This window comes from Octopus sinensis, linkage group LG27, assembly GCF_006345805.1.
Source record: "Octopus sinensis linkage group LG27, ASM634580v1, whole genome shotgun sequence".
Classification (NCBI taxonomy): domain Eukaryota; kingdom Metazoa; phylum Mollusca; class Cephalopoda; order Octopoda; family Octopodidae; genus Octopus; species Octopus sinensis.
This window is the reverse complement of record NC_043023.1, coordinates 20,238,218-20,259,176: the sequence shown is the minus strand read 5'-3', so window position 1 is coordinate 20,259,176 and position 20,959 is coordinate 20,238,218. Positions and strand designations below refer to the sequence as shown.

At 40.5% G+C, this 20,959-nt stretch overlaps 1 protein-coding gene across 4 annotated transcripts in view; it reads right to left on the bottom strand.

The window, feature by feature from the left end:
• LOC115225365 (dystroglycan-like) overlaps positions 1-14,122 on the bottom strand; it is a 60,874-nt gene extending 46,752 nt beyond the window's left edge. For 3 of the 4 annotated variants that reach the window (XM_029796316.2, XM_036514346.1, XM_036514347.1), the window contains exon 1: positions 13,544-13,598. The gene's annotated coding sequence lies outside the window, so the exon portion shown is untranslated. Of the gene's footprint in view, positions 1-13,543; positions 13,599-13,778 lie in introns of those variants that run through there. The other variant, XM_029796315.2, reaches the window with a different exon arrangement.
• Positions 14,123-20,959: the final 6,837 nt, after the last annotated feature.

Genomic DNA, 20,959 nt, shown 5'->3' with positions numbered 1-20,959 from the left:
ATTCGAGTACCACCTACATCGCTAGAAATAAGAACTAAAAACCCTCAGAGCTGCAAGAAGGCATGTTTTCATATACTGACAAAGTTTAGTATGTGTGTGTGTATGTATGTATATATATATATATACACACACACACACACACATTTACAGATAAACATTTGTATGCAGCTCTACAGACAGACGTATATGCATACAAATATATACACACACAAATTATACAAGCACTTATGTATACACACTTAAAATTAACACACACTATATATACATAAATATATACACCCACGTACATATATACGCATATATAAAAACACACACAACCATAAAATTATGTACAGACGCGTAAAGATGGATGCAAATATATACACACGTAATTATATACACAAATGTAATTATCTACGCATATAGAGGATGTAATTATATACAAGTAAACATACATAAACGCTGATGCACGCATGTATATACACAATTATATACCCAGACGTAATTATACACACATGCTGTTGCAATAATTATACACCCATGTGTAAAGATATAAACACAGAAACACATAATTATATACACAGGCAAAAATATACACACACACACAGATAATTATATATACAGTTACAAGGTCAGACTCACAAACAACTACACGCATACACACATGCACATATACATACATTTATATATGCACACATATAAACATACACTGCTTCACTTTGAATTTAACACTGCTGCTTAGCTTAACAGCTACATAAACACTGGTGTGACTGTATGTATATATATGTGTGTATATATATATATTATAGACACATTATTTAATATCCTGTAGGAGTTGAACAGGACGTGTTGAAATACACGTGTGTGTATAAAATTGTATATAAACAAACCTAATCTATGCACAAATATATATATATATATATTATATATATATATATATATATATATACCACAACCCCTATCTCAATTTGTATATATATATATATGTATCATCATTGTTTAACGTCCGTTTTCCATGCTGGCATGGGTTGGACGGTTTGATTGAGGACTGGCAACCCAGGAGGCTGCACCAGGCTCCAATCTGATTTGGCAAGGTTTCTACTGCTGGATGCCCTTCCTACTGCCAGCCCCTCCGAGTTAAGGAATGGAGTCGAAACCCAGGCTCCAAAGGTTTCATATCGAGCGGAACCTCTTCCGAGGTATTTTTATTCGCACACCTGGCAACCCTCGATGCCAACCAGGAAATATAAAATAATTGTACTCCGATACAGGAAAAATCCACAACCTGCCGCCTCGGTAAACCACTCTTGTTCCTGAAAGTTAATTTTTTTTCTATTTCTATGGATTGCTTGAAGCTTCCTTACTTCCTACACCTTGATGTATGTGTGTGTGTATGCCACTGTGTCAGTATTTAACTTTATATATATTCATAGAAGCATACATATCTCTCTGTCTCTCTCTCTCTCTCTCTCTCTCTCTATCTATCTATCTCTCTCTATATATATATATCATCATCATCGTTTAACTTCCGTTTTCTATGCTGGCATGGGTTGGACGGTTTGACTGAAGCCTGGAGAGCCAGCAGCAGCACCAGGCTCCTATCTGATCTGGCAGAGTTTCTACAGCTGGATGCCCTTCCAAATCCAACCACTCCGAGTGTGTAGTGGGTGGTTTTTATATGCCACCAGCACGAAGGCCAGTCAGGCAGCACTGGATTCGGCCACACTACTAATTTAGTCTGTTGGACGGAACTGCACATTATATGGACAAAAACAAAACAACACCGGTTGCCAACCATTGGCGGTGGACAAACCCTGACACATACATACACACACCAATAGATCTATATTTCAAATGCATTATACTGTACCAAGGACTTTCTGTTTCTAATATATATGTGTGTGTGTATGTTTATATATGTATATATGTGTGTTTATATATATCATCATCGCGCGTGTGTGTGTGTATATATCCTTTAATTTTCTGCTTTTCTTTACATGAAATGAGAAGATACATTGCAGAACCGTTACTTTAACGAGCCATCTCTAATTATCACCTGAAGAGACACATCTACACTGTTGGATGCTCCTGAATCAGTTGCTGAGAATTGCACTCGTCAGGGATCAATGCGAGATGGGGCGAAACAGTTGTAGGGATTAATAAAAATTCTTGTTTCTTCCACACACACACATTCATATATTCTTTTCTTTTTCTTTTACTTGTTTCAGTTATCTTGACTGTGGCTATGCTGGAGCACCACCTTTAGTCGAACAAACTGAGCCCAGCACTTATTCTTTGTAAACCTAGTACTCATTCCATCGATCTCTTTTGCCAAATCACTAAGTTATGGGGACGTAAACACACCAACATCGGTTGTCAAGGAATGGTGAAGGGGACAACCACAGATACACCAACATTACATATATACAATGGTCTTCTTTCAGTTTCCATCTACCAAATCCACTCACAAGGCTTTGGTCGGCCTGAGGCTACAGTAGAAGGCACTTGCCCAAGATGCCACACAGGGGGACTGAACCCAGAACCAAGTGGTTGGGAAGCAAGCTTTTTTACCACACAGTCATGCCTGCACCTACATACCAATATAGATGTATATACATACACATATCCACACATATAAATGTATGTATATTTAATGGCCGTAAAACTATATCAATGACTTCAGGGCCTAAAAGTTGATAGCGTTTCATGGCTGTAAATGTAAATACATAATAAACAACGATGTGAGTCGTATTCCACTTCTTTGTATAAATAAACATATATATACACACACACAAATATATACATCCAAAGATACAAACCCATATATACATTTATATACATTTATATATATATATATATATTATATATATATATATATACACACTTGTATACTCATACAAACATGCACATACACTGGAGCACATATATATGCAAACAAAGATTATATTTGAAAATTCATATATATATATATATATAACACAAATATGAATATATAAATACTTATATGAACATTATACATACATACATATATATATATGGGCATAGTACAAAGATATTTGAACATATATACATACATTCATTTACACACACACACACATATATAGACATATACACGTGTGTGTGTGTGTATATATATATATATAGACAGAGAGAGAGACACACACACACACACACACATGAACAATAAACATTATAGCTTTCTAAATACATTTTGAGATCAAAAGTATTGATCCATATTGTTTATAATAAAATCGTAGAAGTGTGTAGATATAGATATATAAATACACACACACACATATATATATATATACATACATACACACTCACATATATATATACATGTATGCACAGTCTATATATATGTTCGTATGGTACGTGAGCCCACACCAACTTAATGGTCAAATATATATGTGTATATGCGTGTGTGTGAGTGTGTATATAGATGTATATACATACACACACGTGCATATCAGTAGAAAGCATCTTGTGTGTGTGTGTGTGGAAGACTAAGTGTCTACAAACTTGTTTGGATGAGATGACTTTTGTTTAAATACAGTGAATGGGAAGGCAAAAAGTTCACATACATGCTAGCATATATATGTGTGTGTGTGTGTGTGTGTATATATATATAAAGGCGCAGGAGTGGCCGTGTGGTAAGTAGCTTGTTTACCAACCACATGGTTCTGGGTTCAGTCCCACTGCGTGGCACCTTGGGCAAGTGTCTTCTACTATAGCCTCGGGCTGACCAAAGCCTTGTGAGTGGATTTGGTAGACAGAAACTGAAAGAAGCCCATTGTACATCATCAACATGCTTTCCATGCTGGCATGGATCGCATAGTTTGACCGAGGACAGCCAGGAAGCTGCACCAGGCTCCAATCTGATCCGGTCAGGTTTCTTACAGCAGAATGCTCTTCCTAACACCAACCACTTCGAGAGTGTAGTGGTTGCTCTATATGTTCCACCGGCACGGAGGCCAGTCAGGTGGCACTGCCAATAGCCATACTCAAATGGTGCTTTTTACATGCCACAGGCACAGGAGCTAGTAAGGCGGCACTAGCATGGGCCACAACTACGATTTCACTTGACTCAATAGGTCTTCTCAAGCACAGCATACTGCCCAATGACTGAAGGGCTCTTTTATAGGGGCTGGTAACGCGACACTGGCATCGATCAATGGCTACGATCTCGCTTAGCTTGCCAGATCTTCTCAAGCAGAGCAGATCTCCAAAGGGTCTCGGTTGCTTGTCATTCGAAGGCCATACTTCACCACCTCATCCCATCTTTATGTATATATTTGCGTCTTTGTGTTGGTGTTTTGTTTCTCCACCACTGCTTGACATTGTTTGGCGTGTCTACAGTGCTGTAACTTAGCAGTTCGGCAAAAGAGACCAACAGAACAAGTCCGGCGAGAAGGCAGGGTTCGATGTGTTCCACTAAAAAACCCTTCAAGGTGGTGCTCCAGTATGGCCGCCGTGAAATGTCGAAAAACAAATTAAAGAATATATATCAGACACACACACACACACATATAAATCCATATATCTATACATGCAAATTCTATATGTATGTGTATATATGTGAAGGTGTTTGGTATAGTGGTTAGAATGGTACATTCATATCTAGCAATCATAGGTTCAATTCCTGGATTCGGCAATGCATTGTGTGTGTATATATATATATATATATCTTTTACTATTTTTTTTTTTACTCTTTTACTTGTTTCAGTCATTTGACTGCGGCCATGCTGGAGCACCGCCTTTAGTCGAGCAAATCGACCCCGGGACTTATTCTTTTGTAAGCCCAGTACTTATTCTATCGGTCTCTTTTGCCGAACCGCTAAGTGACGGTGACGTAAACACACCAGCATCGGTTGTCAAGCGATGTTGGGGGGACAAATACAGACACACAAACATACATACATATATATAATAATATATATATATATATATACATATATACGACAGGCTTCTTTCAGTTTCCTTCTACCAAATCCACTCACAAGGCTTTGGTCAGCTCGAGGCTATAGCAGAAGACACTTGCCCAAGGTGCCACGCAGTGGGACTGAACCCAGAACCATGTGGTTGGTAAGCAAGCTACTTATCACACAGCCATTCCTGCACCTATATATATATAAATATATAGAATTTTAAATATAGGGTAAAAATTAAACACGAATTTTTTACAGTGGCCAGCGTGAGTAAAAATGTCCGTAGACTGCAAATATTGTTACATTATGTGTGTGTGTGTGTGTGTGTACAAGAGTCATACAGAGAGGGAAAGCCACAAAGTGGTTTTCCATCATGCTAGAAATGGTAGTTAAGTCCCAAACCACAAAAAAGCTGTTCTCATTTAAGCAATCTTGTGTCTGTTTATAAGCCGACTGCTTGAGATTCAGAAATTTTTGACTAACGCCGGTATAATAGGATAATACAAAATGCTGTGTGTGACTTTTATCTGAGAAAGCTATGTAGGCTTATAGGTCAACTTACGAGACCGGTCAGTCGGAACCAATTGTGGTTGTAAGTCAACGACGACCTCTATGTGTGTGTGTGTGTGTGTGTATATATAGATAGATATACATACATATAAAATTTAAAATAAGCAGGAATGGAGAAAACTTGATCAACAAACAGATGGACCAACATCGGTTAATTATTTTTTGATAAAAAACTTTGAAGTGTTTTGTATTTAAAAAAAAAAAAATGAAGTAATCCACAGATGTCGGTCAATTTGTTTGTTTGTTGATCAAAAATTTTCTCCATTTGATTTCTGAAAAACTCTTGTTGATTCTGTTGTTACCTGTCCCCTGTGAGCATAGCATGCCTGCCCAGGGTTAACACAAGCAAATGATACTGGCAGTAAGAACGGATATTCTTATACCTTAGACCAGTGGTTTTCAACCAGGATTCCGCAAGAAATTACAAAACTGCTAAAATCGGCAGTAATTTTTAAGTCTCCTGTGCAGATATGTGTGCATAAGACTATTAAATTATTGCACAGGGGTTCCCCAAGCCAGTGGAATGTTTCCTTGGGGTCCCGCTCCAGCAAAAAGTTTGAAAAGCACTGCTATATATATGTGTGTGTGTGTGTGTGTGTGTGTGTGTGTATATATATATATATATATATATATATATTATATATATATATATATATATCAGTGGTTTTCAACCAGGGTTCCGCCAGTACAGTCCAGGGGTTCCGCAAGAAGTTACAAAACTGCTAAAATCGACAGTAATTTTTAAGTCTCCTGTGCAGATATGTGTGCATAAGACTATTAAATTATTGCACAGGGGTTCCTCGAGCCAGTGGAATGTTTCCTTGGGGTTCCGCTCCACCAAAAAGTTTGAAAAGCACTGCCTTAGACGGTTACTCCAACCGCGAACTCTACTTACCTTTATATATATATATATATATAGAGTTTGATTTGAAAACCCCACTAGAATGGGAGAAAGCGCTAATGATCTAAATGACATGATATATATATAAAAAATGTAATATATAAATAAATATCTGTAAATATAAACCATCCGATCTTCTGAATACCTCATTTCTTCTAATATATATATCATCATCATCATCATATATATATATATATATATGTATATATACACATATATATATATATATATATATATACATATATATATATATACATCCCGCTGGTCTATGTGTATACATGTATAGAGAGAGAGAGAGAGAGAGAGTGTTATTAGTGAGAGATTATCAATCCACGCTTTCTGTTTGTACACCAGGCAAACACCATGGTTTAGATTGATAAAGAACTTTGTGTATTCTTGTGGCAGGGTCTAAGGTTATTGTTCATCATGGTTCTGATGGAAGTAGCATTTTAGGTCATTCAACATTTCCCAACTGGTCAATGAGCCGACAGAGTAAACCTGCCAATATGTTTCTTTACTACCCACAAGGGGCTAAACAAAGAGGGGACAAACAAGGACAGACAAAGGGATTAAGTCGATTACATCGACCCCAGTGCGTAACTGGTACTTAATTTATCGACCCCGAAAGGATGAAAGGCAAAGTCAACCTCAGCGGAATTTGAACCCAGAACGTAACGGCAGACGAAATACAGCTACGCATTTTGCCCGGCATGCTAACGTTTCTGCCAGCTTGCCTGTAAACCTGCCAATAATGAACCTAAAATCGCTACTGGAAACAGCTGCAAGTCAAGTTTACTACAGTATAGAGAAATAGGTAATGGCCGTTATTTATACCTTGTCTTGTATATATGTGTGTGTGTGTGTGTGTGTGTGTGTGTGGTGTGTGTGTGTGCTTGATGTGATTAAAATTTTGCACAGAAGTACAACAAAGGGACCCAGTAAAATCCCTCACACAACCAAAAGAAACCCCAGGAAAATCCCTACACCCCATTGTGGACATGCTCATCCTTCATCGGTTATCATTGAAAAATCTTAATTTTGCACCTTTACTGATGAGATTATTTTGGGGGTGTCAACAGCAGCAAAAAGGACTGCAGGGGTTTGAGTGAGCAAATGCAAAGGGCAGTGAAGGGGACAGACAATAAAACGAGACCAAATCACAAACAACCTGGGTCAATGGTGCGAATATACGACAAGCCGGAACTCCACCGGTTACGATGACGAGAGTTGCAGTTGCTCTGGTCGACGGAACAGCCAGCCTGCTTGTGGAATTAAAGTGCTGGTAAGTAGCCGAGTGCTCCACAGACATGGCTTAGTGGTTAGGATGTTGCACTCACGATTATGAGGTTGTGGTTTCAATTCCTAGACTGGGTGGTGTGTTGTTTTCCGGGGCAAAACCTTTTGCTCTGCAATCACTTTGACCCCCGACGCGTGGCACATTGATGGAGGGCACGAGAACTTAATGTGTGGCAAAGGACATTTGATCACTATGAAACAAATCATCCGTGCACGTCATTCAGCGAAACAGCTGAATGCTCACAAGAGGTGTTCGACGGGAAGAGTCCATTACTATTATTCTACCACGTGGTGGACTTGGAGAAGGCCGTGAGTTGGTAGAATTCTTAACATGCCAGGAAAAATGCTTCCCGGTATTTCGTCCATCTTTACATTTCAACTACAAACTCTGCTGAGGTTTGACTTTGCCTTTCAGTACCAGTGATACACTGGGGTCAATGTAATTGACTCATGCCCTCCCTACAAATTTCAAGCCTTGTGCCTTTAGTAGAAAAAGATTATTATTATTATTATTATTAAGAAGGCGGTGAACTGATAGAATTATATAGCAGGCTGAATGAAACGCTTAGCAGTATTTTGCCAGTCACTATGTTCTGGGTTCAAATCCCAATTGGCTCAACTTTGCTTTTCATCCTTTTGGGGGTCGATAAATTAACTACTTCCCTCAAAACTGCTGCCCTTCTGGCAAAATTTGAAACCATCATCATCATCATTATTATTATTATTATTAAGGAGGTGAGCTGGCAGAATCGTTAGCACACTGGACAAAGTGCTTGATGTTACTTCTTCCGTCGCTCCATTCCGAGTTCAAATTCCGTTGAGGTCGAATTTGCCCTTCATCCTTTCAGGGATCAATAAATTAAGTACCAGTGAAACACTGGGGTCTATATGACCAACTTGTCCCGCTGCCCACCAAATTCCAGGCCTTGTGCCGTTAGTAACAAAGATTATCTTCATCATCATCATCATCATCAGATGGTAAGCAGGCAGAATTAGTAGACAACAGGTTTAGCGGCATTTCCTTTCTCTTAGTCTTTCGTCCTTTCAGAATTGATAAAAAAAATGGGTACCAATTGAGTACTGGGGGTCAATTGTAATCGACTAGCCCCCCCCCTCCTCAAAACCATCTCACAGATTGTACTTATAACAGAAAGGATTATTATAATTTTTATTAAACGGACAAAACCCTTTCTAACTTTCAGCCTCTGTTTTGTCCCTTTATGTTTCCATCTGTAACAAACACCATCCGATCGTTGCCGTGCCAGCCTCGCCTGGCCTCCGTGCTGGTGGCATGTAAAAAGCACCATCCGTCCGTGGCTGTTTGCCAGCCTCGTCTGGCACGTAAAACGCACTCACGGAGTGGTTGGCGTTAGGAAGGGCATCCAGCTGTAGAAACACTGCCAGATCAGACTGGGCCTGGTGCAGCCTTCTGGCTTCCCAGACCCCAGTTGAACCGTCCAACCCATGCCAGCATGGAAAACGGACGTTAAACGATGATGATGATAATGTTTTAATTGATTTTTGTTAGCTCTTGAGGCCAATAAACGAATTAATTATTATCATCATTATTATTATGTAACGTGGTGAAGTTGGAGAATCGTTAGAGCACTGGTGGGGGGTAGGAAGGAGGGGGGCTCCATGTACTGCGGCATATTGACTTTTGCCGTTCCCGAGTCAATAAAGAAAGTATCAGTGAAGTACAGGGATCAATCCTATCCACTGACCCTCACCCCCTCAGAATTACTGGTATTCTGCTGGGATTTAAAAGAATTATTATAAAAATGTATTCATTTCTTCCTTCTGTAGAAAAAATATTCAGAAATAAGAGGGTGTATATAATAATGCAATTGTGTGTGTGTGTGTGTATATATATATATTTTTTATTATTAATTCATTTGTTTCAGTCATTTGACTGTGGCCATGCTGGAGCACCACTTTTAGTTGAACGAATTGACCCCAGGACTTATTCTTTGTAAGTCTAGTACTTATTCTATCAGTCGCTTTTGCCGAACCGCTATGTTACGGGAGCATAGCCACGCCACCATCGGTTGTCATTTTTTTTATATACATCATTCCTTTAAATATGACAGCAGATTACAAGGTGTATAGTTTGAGTATTTATCTGCAGTTAGTGTGTTTATGGTTGTTCTAGCTCTGAACACATTCCAAGTTCAATTCCAGCCAAAGTGAATTGAGACCTGCTAGAAATAGCAGCCAAATCTCCCTCAAATCACACCCTACTCTCTTATCTATGTATATATGTATGTATGAGGCAATGAGGGAGACCTCTACATGGTAGCTAGACCTGGTAGAAATAGCAGCTAAATCTCCCTCAAATCACACCCTACTCTCTTATCTATGTATATATGTATGTATGAGCCAATGAAGGAGACCTCTACCGGACTTGGTAGAAATAGCAGCTAAATCTCTCTCAAATCACACCCAACTGTCTTATCTATGTATATATGTATGAGACCTGTTAGAAATAGCAGCCACTTTTCCCTCAAATCACACCCTACAGTTTCATGTAGGTCTAAACCAATGAGGGAGAGACCTCTACACGATAGCTCGACCTGTTAGAAAAAGCAGCCTAATCGCTTCATGCCATCATTAAAGACACAAAAGGAGACATTGTTACACAATTTCCTCACGTTGATACATGATGGTCGTGGCCGGAAACAACACCTTTCAATTTTAAAGACACCACCAAGAAACTTCTTTACAAAGACATAAATCCAAGGGACCGGGGTGTGTGTGTGTGTGTGTGTGTGTGTGTAGATGTAACTATAGATTAGCCCCTCCCCTCCAACTTCGATCACGTTTCTCCTCAACTTTCTGAAAAAAATGCAGCTCTTTTCTTTCAATGAATGTTAACCGATACAAGTTCTTGAGGATGTAGACGAAAATTTTGTTGATAAAAGTGTATCATATACAATCATATATTATATATATATATATATATATATATATATATATCACCATGATCAATGTGACCGACCAGGCTATCAGATGGTGTTTGTTACACATCGCTGGTCACAATGCGCTTCACATTGTTCGAGCCTTCAAATGATGCCACCCCGCTGGCTAAGCGAGCAGGCCGACAGAAGAGAGAAGAGTGGGAGAAAGTTGTGGTGAAAGGGTACAGCAGGGATCGCCACCAGCCCCTGCTGGAGCCTCGTGGAGCTTTAGGTGTTTTTCACTCAATAAACACTCACAACGCCCGGTCTGGGAATCGAAACCGCGAGTCTGCTGCCCTAACCACTGGGCCATTGCGCCTCCATATATCTACATACATATATACAGACATATATACACACATACATATATACACACATACATATATATATACATACATATATAATAATAATAATCCTGCAAATAATTTGATAGCTCTGTGTCGGCAAGAGTTGAAAAAAATATGAGAGAAAAGTGAATGGGGAGTGGAATATCCAATATTTCAGATTCCATCCTCCTCTTTTTCTCTGTCCCCTGACGGAGGAGGAGAAGGATTGAATCCTGAATCCGAAATGTCAGATATTCCACTCCCCACGGTATATTTTTACTATATACATATTTATGTAAGTATATACACACAGGTATTTGGAATTTGACAAATACTGACACACGAAACTTTCAGTCTTTGAGTCACTGACACTTCTGCCGAATATCAATAACTACAGACACACACACACACACACACATACACACATACAGTGGTGGTGGTGGACATACTATAAACGCACACAAAGGCGGCAAGCTGGCAGAACCGTTAGCACGCCGGGCGAAAATCGTAGCCATATTTCGTCTGCCGTTACGTTCTGAGTTCAAATTCCGCCAAAGTCGACTTTGCCTTTCATCCTTTCGGGGTCGATAAATTAAGTACCAGTTACACACTGGGGTCGATGTAATCGATTTAATCCATTTATCAGTCCTTGTTTGTCCTCTCCATGTTTAGCCCCTTATGGGCAGTAAACAAATAGGTATTCTGAGTTCAAATTCCGCCGACGTTGACTTATAAGTACCAATTACAGATTGGGGGTCGATGTAATCAACTTAATCCCTTTTTTTGTGCCCTCTATATTCAGCCCCTTGTGGGTAATAAAAAAACAATTAAACACACATACATGTATTATTCTTTTAGTCTTGGAACTTGTTTCAGTCATTTGACAGTGGCCATGCTGGAGCACCAAGTATATATACAATATACTATATATATATATATATATATATATATATATACACACCACACACACATTCTCAAACTACAAAGAACATTATGATAAATGGGTGTGTGTGTATGAATATTAAATTTTGAAGTAGACAGGGTGTATATATATATATGCAATAAATCAACCGTGAGGTGAGGCACTTCCTGAAATCTTTGTTCCACAAGAATGATAAATCTATTTGCACGACACACACACATTTTGATAAATAACATTTTTTCCCAACACAACTAAAGGTTTCATGTAGTTGACATTTAGAATTCCAACTGATATGCATGAAAGAAGAATATATATGCATGTGTGTGCATGTATATATGTACATATACACACACACATATGCGTGTGTATAAATTGTATAGAAATTTGCAGTGTAGTATATGGATTCATAAAATCACGTCGCTTTCACAGTAAGCTCCTCTACCAGACACGGCTAGCAGACCACACAGTAATCCCAATACAGAGGGTTTATTATCATTATTACATGAAGAAGGCTGCTGAATGGTGAAGATGTCAAGTGGTTAAATAAATATATTTATTCATCTCTTGTGAGCTCCCGACTTTTTATGGTTTATATGTCAAAAACATCACCAGGTGTGTGTGTGTGTGTTTATAGACATAATATATATATATATATATATATATACGTCCTGTACCCATATATGCATGTGTGTGTGCATGTGGTGTGAATGTGTGCATATTTATTGATGCACAACTTTTTCATATGGACAGAGATCCACACACCAAGAACTTTGAAATTCTTGTCTGTCGGAGTTTATCGAAAGCACCATGAGAAAAAAAACCCAAAGAAACACGTCCCCTCCAATCTGGTTCTGAAAGATAAATACTATTTATTTTAAAGGACACAATACACGTCTTGAAGTGCTGCTACTAATAGTTTCATAAGCCGACAAATGTCACAAACATATTCATCACTTGAAGACATGTATTGTAGCAGCCTTCTTCATGTAGTAATAATAATAATCCTCGGTATTGGATTACTGTGTGGTCTGCTAGCCAAGTCTGTCAGAGGAGCTTACTGTGAAAGCCACAAGATTTTATGAATCCATATACATATGTATATATACATATATATATATATATGTGTGTGTACACAAATGCTTGCATGAAAGGTAAAAAAACAAAAATCCCCAGAAAACAGAGGCTGTGTATGCGTGTGTGGTTATATTAAAGGTTCGCTGATGATAGTGCTGCACTACGCGAAACTCTCAGCCCCCGAGTCACACTTGGTAACAAACTACTGTTGATCAATTAAGGAAAAATTTAGAATGAAAAATATACGCACATACTATACATGTATACACACACACACACACACACACATATATATTCGCGCGTGTATAGTTTTTGGTAAAGTGCCAAATATATACACGAAACATTCAGTTCTCGAGTCACTCCAACTTTCGCTCCTCATTAATAAAAAATAATGAAAAAACATTCAAGTATATTAATTACATATCTGTAATTAATATACACACACATATAGAAAATATATATAACTTTTCTGCAGTTTTTTTTTTTTAAACACATCAATGAAAAGGTAATAGATTCTTTATGTGAGTGTGTGTTATAAATTAATTAATATCCTCAATTAAGGCTCTACTAAAAGCAATTGATATACATACGTGAGTGTAAAAGGCAAAATTATCCAAAAAGGTAATTTTTTTTCAAAGAAATGAGTTATTTTTCCAATCTAGTGTACATATATATATATATATATATATATATATATATATATATGTATATTATAAAGTATATTATTATATATACAATATGCAATAATATATATACTACTAGTATATATATACAAGAGAAGTAAGGGTCTTTTAAGGGTGTACTAAAAGCAATTGATATACATACGTGAGTGTAAAAGGCAAAATTATCCAAAAAGGTAATTTTTTTTTCAGAGAAATGAGTTTTTTCCAATCCAATGTATGTATATATATATATATTATATTATATACAATATGCAATAATATATATACTACTAATATATATATATATATATATATACGAGAGAAGTAAGGGTCTTTTTTTTTTTTTTTTTCGTAAGGATTTAGGGATTTTAAATTCCAAAAGGGGTTAAAGTTTTGATGTTGATGTTCTTTTCTCTTCCCCCAGAAGCAAGAGAATGCGTCTTAATCCTGCGCGGACCGTCCTGCAAAGTGCGAGAGGAGAGCAGGTTCCTTCCCCCTCTCTCTCACCCTTCTCCGTAACAAACTAACTCTCTCCCCCTCTCTCTCTCTCGCACACCGCTTCCTCTCCTCCTCCTCCTCCTCCCAGAGTCACACTCACACAGACAGACACGCGTACACACACACACACACACACACAAAGAGTTTGAGCAGAGTTGGAGGATGGAGAGATGGCCTTATGTGATGTGTTGTGTGTGTGCATGTATGTATATGTCACTGTGTCCATAGATGTGTGTGTGTGTATATATATAGATGTGTGTGTGTGTGTGTGTATGGTGAGGAGGTTGGTGGAAGCCAGGCAGAAATTAAGAGAAACTCTTCTGTGACTTCCCAGCAGAGAATGTAGCTGTGTGTGTGTGTGTGTGTGTGTTGGGATATGAGAGAGAGGGAAAGAAAGAGAAAAGGTGAGAGAGAGAGAGATGGGGGGGTGGAAGAGGAAAAAGAGATGGAGGGAGGGAGGGAGAGATATGTGGTGATGGTGGTGGAGGAGGAAGAGAGAAAGGAGAGAAACAAAGAAACAGTCACAGAGAGAGAGAGAGACACGCACACACACGCGCACAGGTACAGAGACGGAGGGAGGGAGGGAGAGAGTGTGTATGGTGGTGGTGGCGGCGGCGGTGGTGAAATGGGAAGGGGAAGGTAAAGAAACAAAGAGACAGAGAGAGAGAGACACACACACACAGGTACAGAGAGTGTGTGCGTGCGTGTGTGCTTGAAAATGAGAAACAGATATGGTGGTGGTGGCGGCGAAGGCGGCGTCGGTGGTGAAATGGGAAGGGGAAGGTAAAGAAACAAAGAGAGAGAGAGAGAGAGAGATGAGAGTGGATGGAAGAAGAAGTGTGGGTGTGAATAGGAAACAGTGACATGGTGGTGGTGGTGTGGTGGTGGTGGTGGCGGCGGCGGCGGCGGTAAAGGCCGGGAGGGGGTGCGTGGTGGTTGAATAACAGAGAGAGAGAGGGGGGCGCGGGCACGCACACAGTGGACAGGGAGGGAGGGAGGGAAGGAAGGGAAAGAGAGGGTGATAAGATGGAAAGTCTGGCTGGTTGGTTGGTTAGGTGGATGGGATTCATGGATGGCTGAATGGTGGCGGCGGAGGCGGCGGTGGGAGAGGGAGAGGGACGGTGGCAAAACACAGGGAGGAGAGGGAGGGGAAGAGAGCAAAGCAGGCACCAGTGGAGAAGTGGTGGTGGTGGTGGTGGTGGAAGGAGTATGAATGGTGGTCAGAGGGGGGGAAGACAAGGGGGAAGGTAGGAAGAGGACGATGGTGGTGGTGGAAGGGAGTAAATAGAGAGGAAGAGAGAGAGGTAGGAGAAAGTGTAAGGGAGACAGAGAGAGAGAGAGCTCTTGCTGTGGTGGTGATAGTAAGAGGTAAGAGAACCATGGAAGAGGGAAGAGTGAGGGAAGTGTTGTGGGGGGGGGCGAGGGGGGGGGCGGTGGTGGAGGGGGGTTGTTTGTTCAGTGAGACATGGAGGCTGGATGGTCACGGAATCTGGCGGGGAGAGAACAAACCCATCACCACCACCACCAGCGTCACATGGTTACTACCACCGAAACAACAGCAGGGAAGAACTTCTTTGAGCACCACTTACAACCACCACCACTACCACAACTACTATGACCTGTAAAACTGCCACTCCAACCACGACCACCAATAATAATACTTACAACTGCTTCTACTACCACACATACTGTAAGTTGCTGTCACCATTCTGAGAAGGCTTAATACTACCACACAAGCCACAACAGAGCAGCACACCATAACAACTACCACCTCAACCACGACCACCAACAAATACTTACCACTCCTCTACTACCACACATACTGTAAGTTGCTATCACCACTATTACTACTATCACACAAGCTACAACAGTAATAATAGCTATTACCACCACCACCACAACTACCACCAATACTGTAAGTTGCTGTCGCCACTTCCGAGAAGGGATTTAATACATACTACCACACAAGCCACAACAGTGAAGAAGTGTTTAGAAGCAGCACTACCACCTATACCAAAGATAGGCACCACTCGTTTTCTATATATATATATACTACGTCTGTGGCAACAACAATTCAACCCTGATTACTACTATCACCCACACTACTACAAATTACAAAACCACCACCACCACCACTGCTACTACTACGACTACTACTATGGCAAGCAGCAGTGACTGAGGCTGTGGTTTTTGGTATGTATGGAATGAAGAGGGAGGGAGGGAGGGAGGAGTGAGTGTTGTGTGGATGGAGAGAGAGAGAGGAGAGAGAGAGAGAGAGAGTGTAAAGGGTTGACTGAATACATGTGTGATGAGATATATATACACACTTGCATACAGTATATACATATATATACTTGTATACACACACATATATATATATTATCTATATTATATATATATATACACACACACACAAATATATATATATATTACACTTGCATACAGTATATACATATATATACTTGTATACACACACACACACACAGACATTCACATATTTACACACACACACAAACGTACATTCATGTGTTTATATGTATGTGTACATTATATATACCCAGAGACACACATACACACACATACCATAACCTTCTCCTGGTCACACACACACACACACACGTGTGTGTATAGATAAATATATACACACACACACATATATATATATATACACACACACACATATATACACACACACATATATACATACACACACACCCACATACATACATACACAGACACATATACACTCACACACCCACACACATATATACACACACACATATATAATACACACACACACACCCACACCGGCCCACAGCTGTACATAGGGACAGGGAGCATGGAAGTGAAAAACTATGGTGGACCAGGAGGAGGTGGTGGTGGTCATGGTGGAGAGGTGGAGAGTGATGAAGCAACAACAATAAGTGTGGGAGGCAAAATGATGAACTGGTGATGACGATGGCGGCTGGGGGGGGTAGAGGTACTGAATGGTGAGAATTACATGCAAACACACACACACACACACACACACACACACACACACACACACAGCACACACACACACACACGCACGGCTGGGGAGACATCCAGGCAGTTTGATGCGTTAGAAATAGCAGCCAAATCTAAAACCAAACTGTCCTTCGTGCCTTAGAAAAACCAGAGGTAAAAATGGGAAGGCCACTACTGGGCTGTCTTTAATAGCTGGTCTCCACGATTAGGACTGGCCTAGGGTTAAACAACAATAACACTGATGCAGTGGGAATGTATATAAATATGTGTGTGTGTGTGTGTGTATGATTAGGTGAATATGTATATATGTGTGTGTGTGGCTGTGTGGTAAGTAGCTTGTTTACCAACCACATGGTTCCGGGTTCAGTCCCACTGCATGGCACCTTGGGCAAGTGTCTTCTGCTATAGCCCTGGGCAGACCAAAGCCTTGTGAGTGGATTTGGTAGACGGAAACTGAAAGAAGCCTGTCGTGTGTATATATATGTATATATATATATATATGTACATATATATATATATATATATGTACATATATATATATATATATATATATGTACATATATATATATAGGTGTGTGTCTGTTCCCACCACAATCACTAGACAACCAATGTTGCGTTTACGTCCCCGTAACTTAGCAGTTCAGCAAAAGTGACTGCTAGAATAAGTACTACACTTACAAAGAATAAGGCCTGGGGTCATTTCGTTGGACTAAAGTCGGTGCTCCAGCATGGCCACAGTCAAATGACTGAAACAAGTAAAAGAGAATATATATATATATATATATACATATATATATGTATATATGCATGCGTGTGTGAATGTATGTATATATTTTTAGATAAGTTGTGCACAACGCATGCCCGTTACGATTAGACAAGTGCACACGCGTGCACTTATGTGGGTGTGTATAGATGAGGTCTACACCCATGTCTACATACATGCGTATGGTGAGAGCAAGAGACAGAACAGAATTCTGGCTGGATTGAGAGGAAAACAAAGAGAATGAAGCAGATGATGGTGGTCATGGTGGTATTGGTGGTGGTGGTGGGTGATGATGATGACGATGATGGTGGTGGTGGTGATGATGATGATGGTGGTGGTGATGGTGGTGGTAGTTGTGATTGTAGGAGTGAAGGGTGTGGCACTGGTGCAGGGTGATGCATCTGTATCAAAATGGACAACATTGTGGGGTTTGGTGTGTGGGTGGGCGTGAGGGAGGGAGATACGTACAAAGCCCCCACCCACCCACCGAACGCACGTGTGAATGCCACGGTTGTTGAAGTGCCACAAAGGCCCAAGAACGAGAGAATATATCTGGTCAATAATCTCCATTCAACATGGAGTGGCTGTGTGGTAAGTAGCTTGCTTACCAACCACATGGTTCCAGGTTCAGTCCCACTGCGTGGCACCTTGGGCAAGTGTCTTCTACTATAGCCTCGGGCCGTCACTTAGCGGTTCGGCAAAAGAGACCGATAGAATAAGTACTGGGCTTACAAAAGAATAAGTCCCGGGGTCGATTTGCTCGACTAAAGGCGGTGCTCCAGCATGGCTGCAGTCAAATGACTGAAACAAGTAAAAGAGTAAAGAGTAATGATTGGTGGTGGTGGTTCAATTCATTCTTTCGACGAACACTTTTCGAGGGTGGTGCCCCAGCATGGCCACAGAGTCTACTAGCTGAAACAAGATGAAAGATGGGGGAACATACAAACATGCAGACAGCAGACAATACGACCACCACCACTGCCTCCCGCCTGCCTCGCCGCCACCTCACCAAATGACCTCATCAACTGTGATGTGCTTTGTTTTGTTACATCACCACCACCACCATCCACCCTTGCCCCACACCCCTCTGTTGCTGATAAACACAGTCCATCTGGCCGCCCACTCAAACTTTCAAAACACACACACATACACACGTACACGTACACTAAACAAACACACAAACACATACATGTGCACAAAACGCACACATACACACACATGTATATATATATATATATATATATATACATACACACACCATATATATACATACCACACACATATATACACACACACATATATACATACACACACATATACATACACACACACCATACATATATATACATATATACACACACATGTATATATACATACACACATATATATATATATATATATACATACATACATACACACACATATGTATATATACACACACACATATATACACACACACATATACACATACACACATCTACATTAAATCCCATGCACACACACACACACACAATACACAATAAATCCTGGATCCAGTCATGCCCTCCCCACCTCACCCACCTCCCTTCCACCCCCCCAATGACGTCAACAATACCATTATTGACATTAACACCATCTCCTCCACCATCCTCATCTTCCCCATCCACCACAAACCAACAAAGGATGCCTTGATGCAGCCCATCAACAGGCAAGAAATAGCAGCCAAATCTACCTTTAAAAATCAATATCAGAAGGAGGACACACTGGACAACAGTATTTTAAACGTGCTGTGTATATTAAGAAACACAAGACAGGGTGGTCACAATCGGAATGTCTTTGATCATAGGTCTGTCTGGATCAGGACTGACCTGGGGCTAAGCAACACAACTATAGCCACTAATACTAACTACTATACTATACTTTAGATAATGTAGTCCTAGATACACTATGCCTGAATAAAAGACGGGATGGTCATAGCTGGAACGTCTCTGATAATAGGTCTTTCAACTGGATCAGGACTGACCCGGGGCTAAACAGCTACAGCAGCCACTAATAGTAACTCCTGTACTATACATTAGATAATGTAGTCCTAGATACACTATGTCTGAATAAAAGATGGGATGGTCACAGGTGGAGCGTCTTTGATCATGGGTCTGTCTGGAACAGGTCTGACCTAGGGTTAAACAATAACAACCACAGCCATCTGACATCGCCAATCGCCCTCCACGTGGTCGCTCCACTTGCTAGAAACAGCAGTGAAGTCTCCCTTAAAAACACCGCCCCCCCCACCCCCGTACCCTATGTTCTACCGCCTCCACCACCACCACCACCACCACCACCACCGTCGCCACTTCCACCAGCTCATGTAACACCCTTTTGCGCCGCCGCCGCCTCCGCCACCCGCAATGACTCAACACAAGTTTCAAAAACACAGACAGAAAAGTGAGACAATAAAAAACATTTGGTGTTGGTTTCTGGGTCTCTCATGTCCTCCTGCCTGCCTGCCCGTCCGTCCGTGTGTCTGTCTGTCTACCTGACTCTGCCGCATCTCCCTCCCTCCACCCCTCATACTGCTATCTACCCCAGCCACCCCCACCCCCCAGAATGAAAGAAATATCCAGCTGTCAACGTACACCTATTTTGCAGAGCTTTCTTCTGCCCCCCACCCCATCATCCTTTCCTCTCTCTCTCTCTCTGCTTCATATATCTCTCCTTCTAGCTCTTTTACCAATTTGGCGGAGCTTATCAGGCCTGGCTGCCTAACCATCCAACCATCCATCCATCCAACCACCCGTTTATCTGTCTCTCCAGCAATCTCTCCTTTATCTCTTTCTCTCTAACTACTCATCCATGCATCTATCAACCTCTCTCTCTCCATTCATCTCTTTGTCTATTTACCTTTTTCTTTACTACCCACAAGGGGCTAAACACAGAGGGGACAAACAAGGACAGACATAGGTATTAAGTCGATCACATCGACGCCAGTGCGTAACTGGTACTTTAATTTATCGACCCTGAAATGATGAAAGGTAAAGTCGACCTCGGCGGAATTTGAACTCACAACGTAACGCAGACGAAATACCGCAAAGCATTTC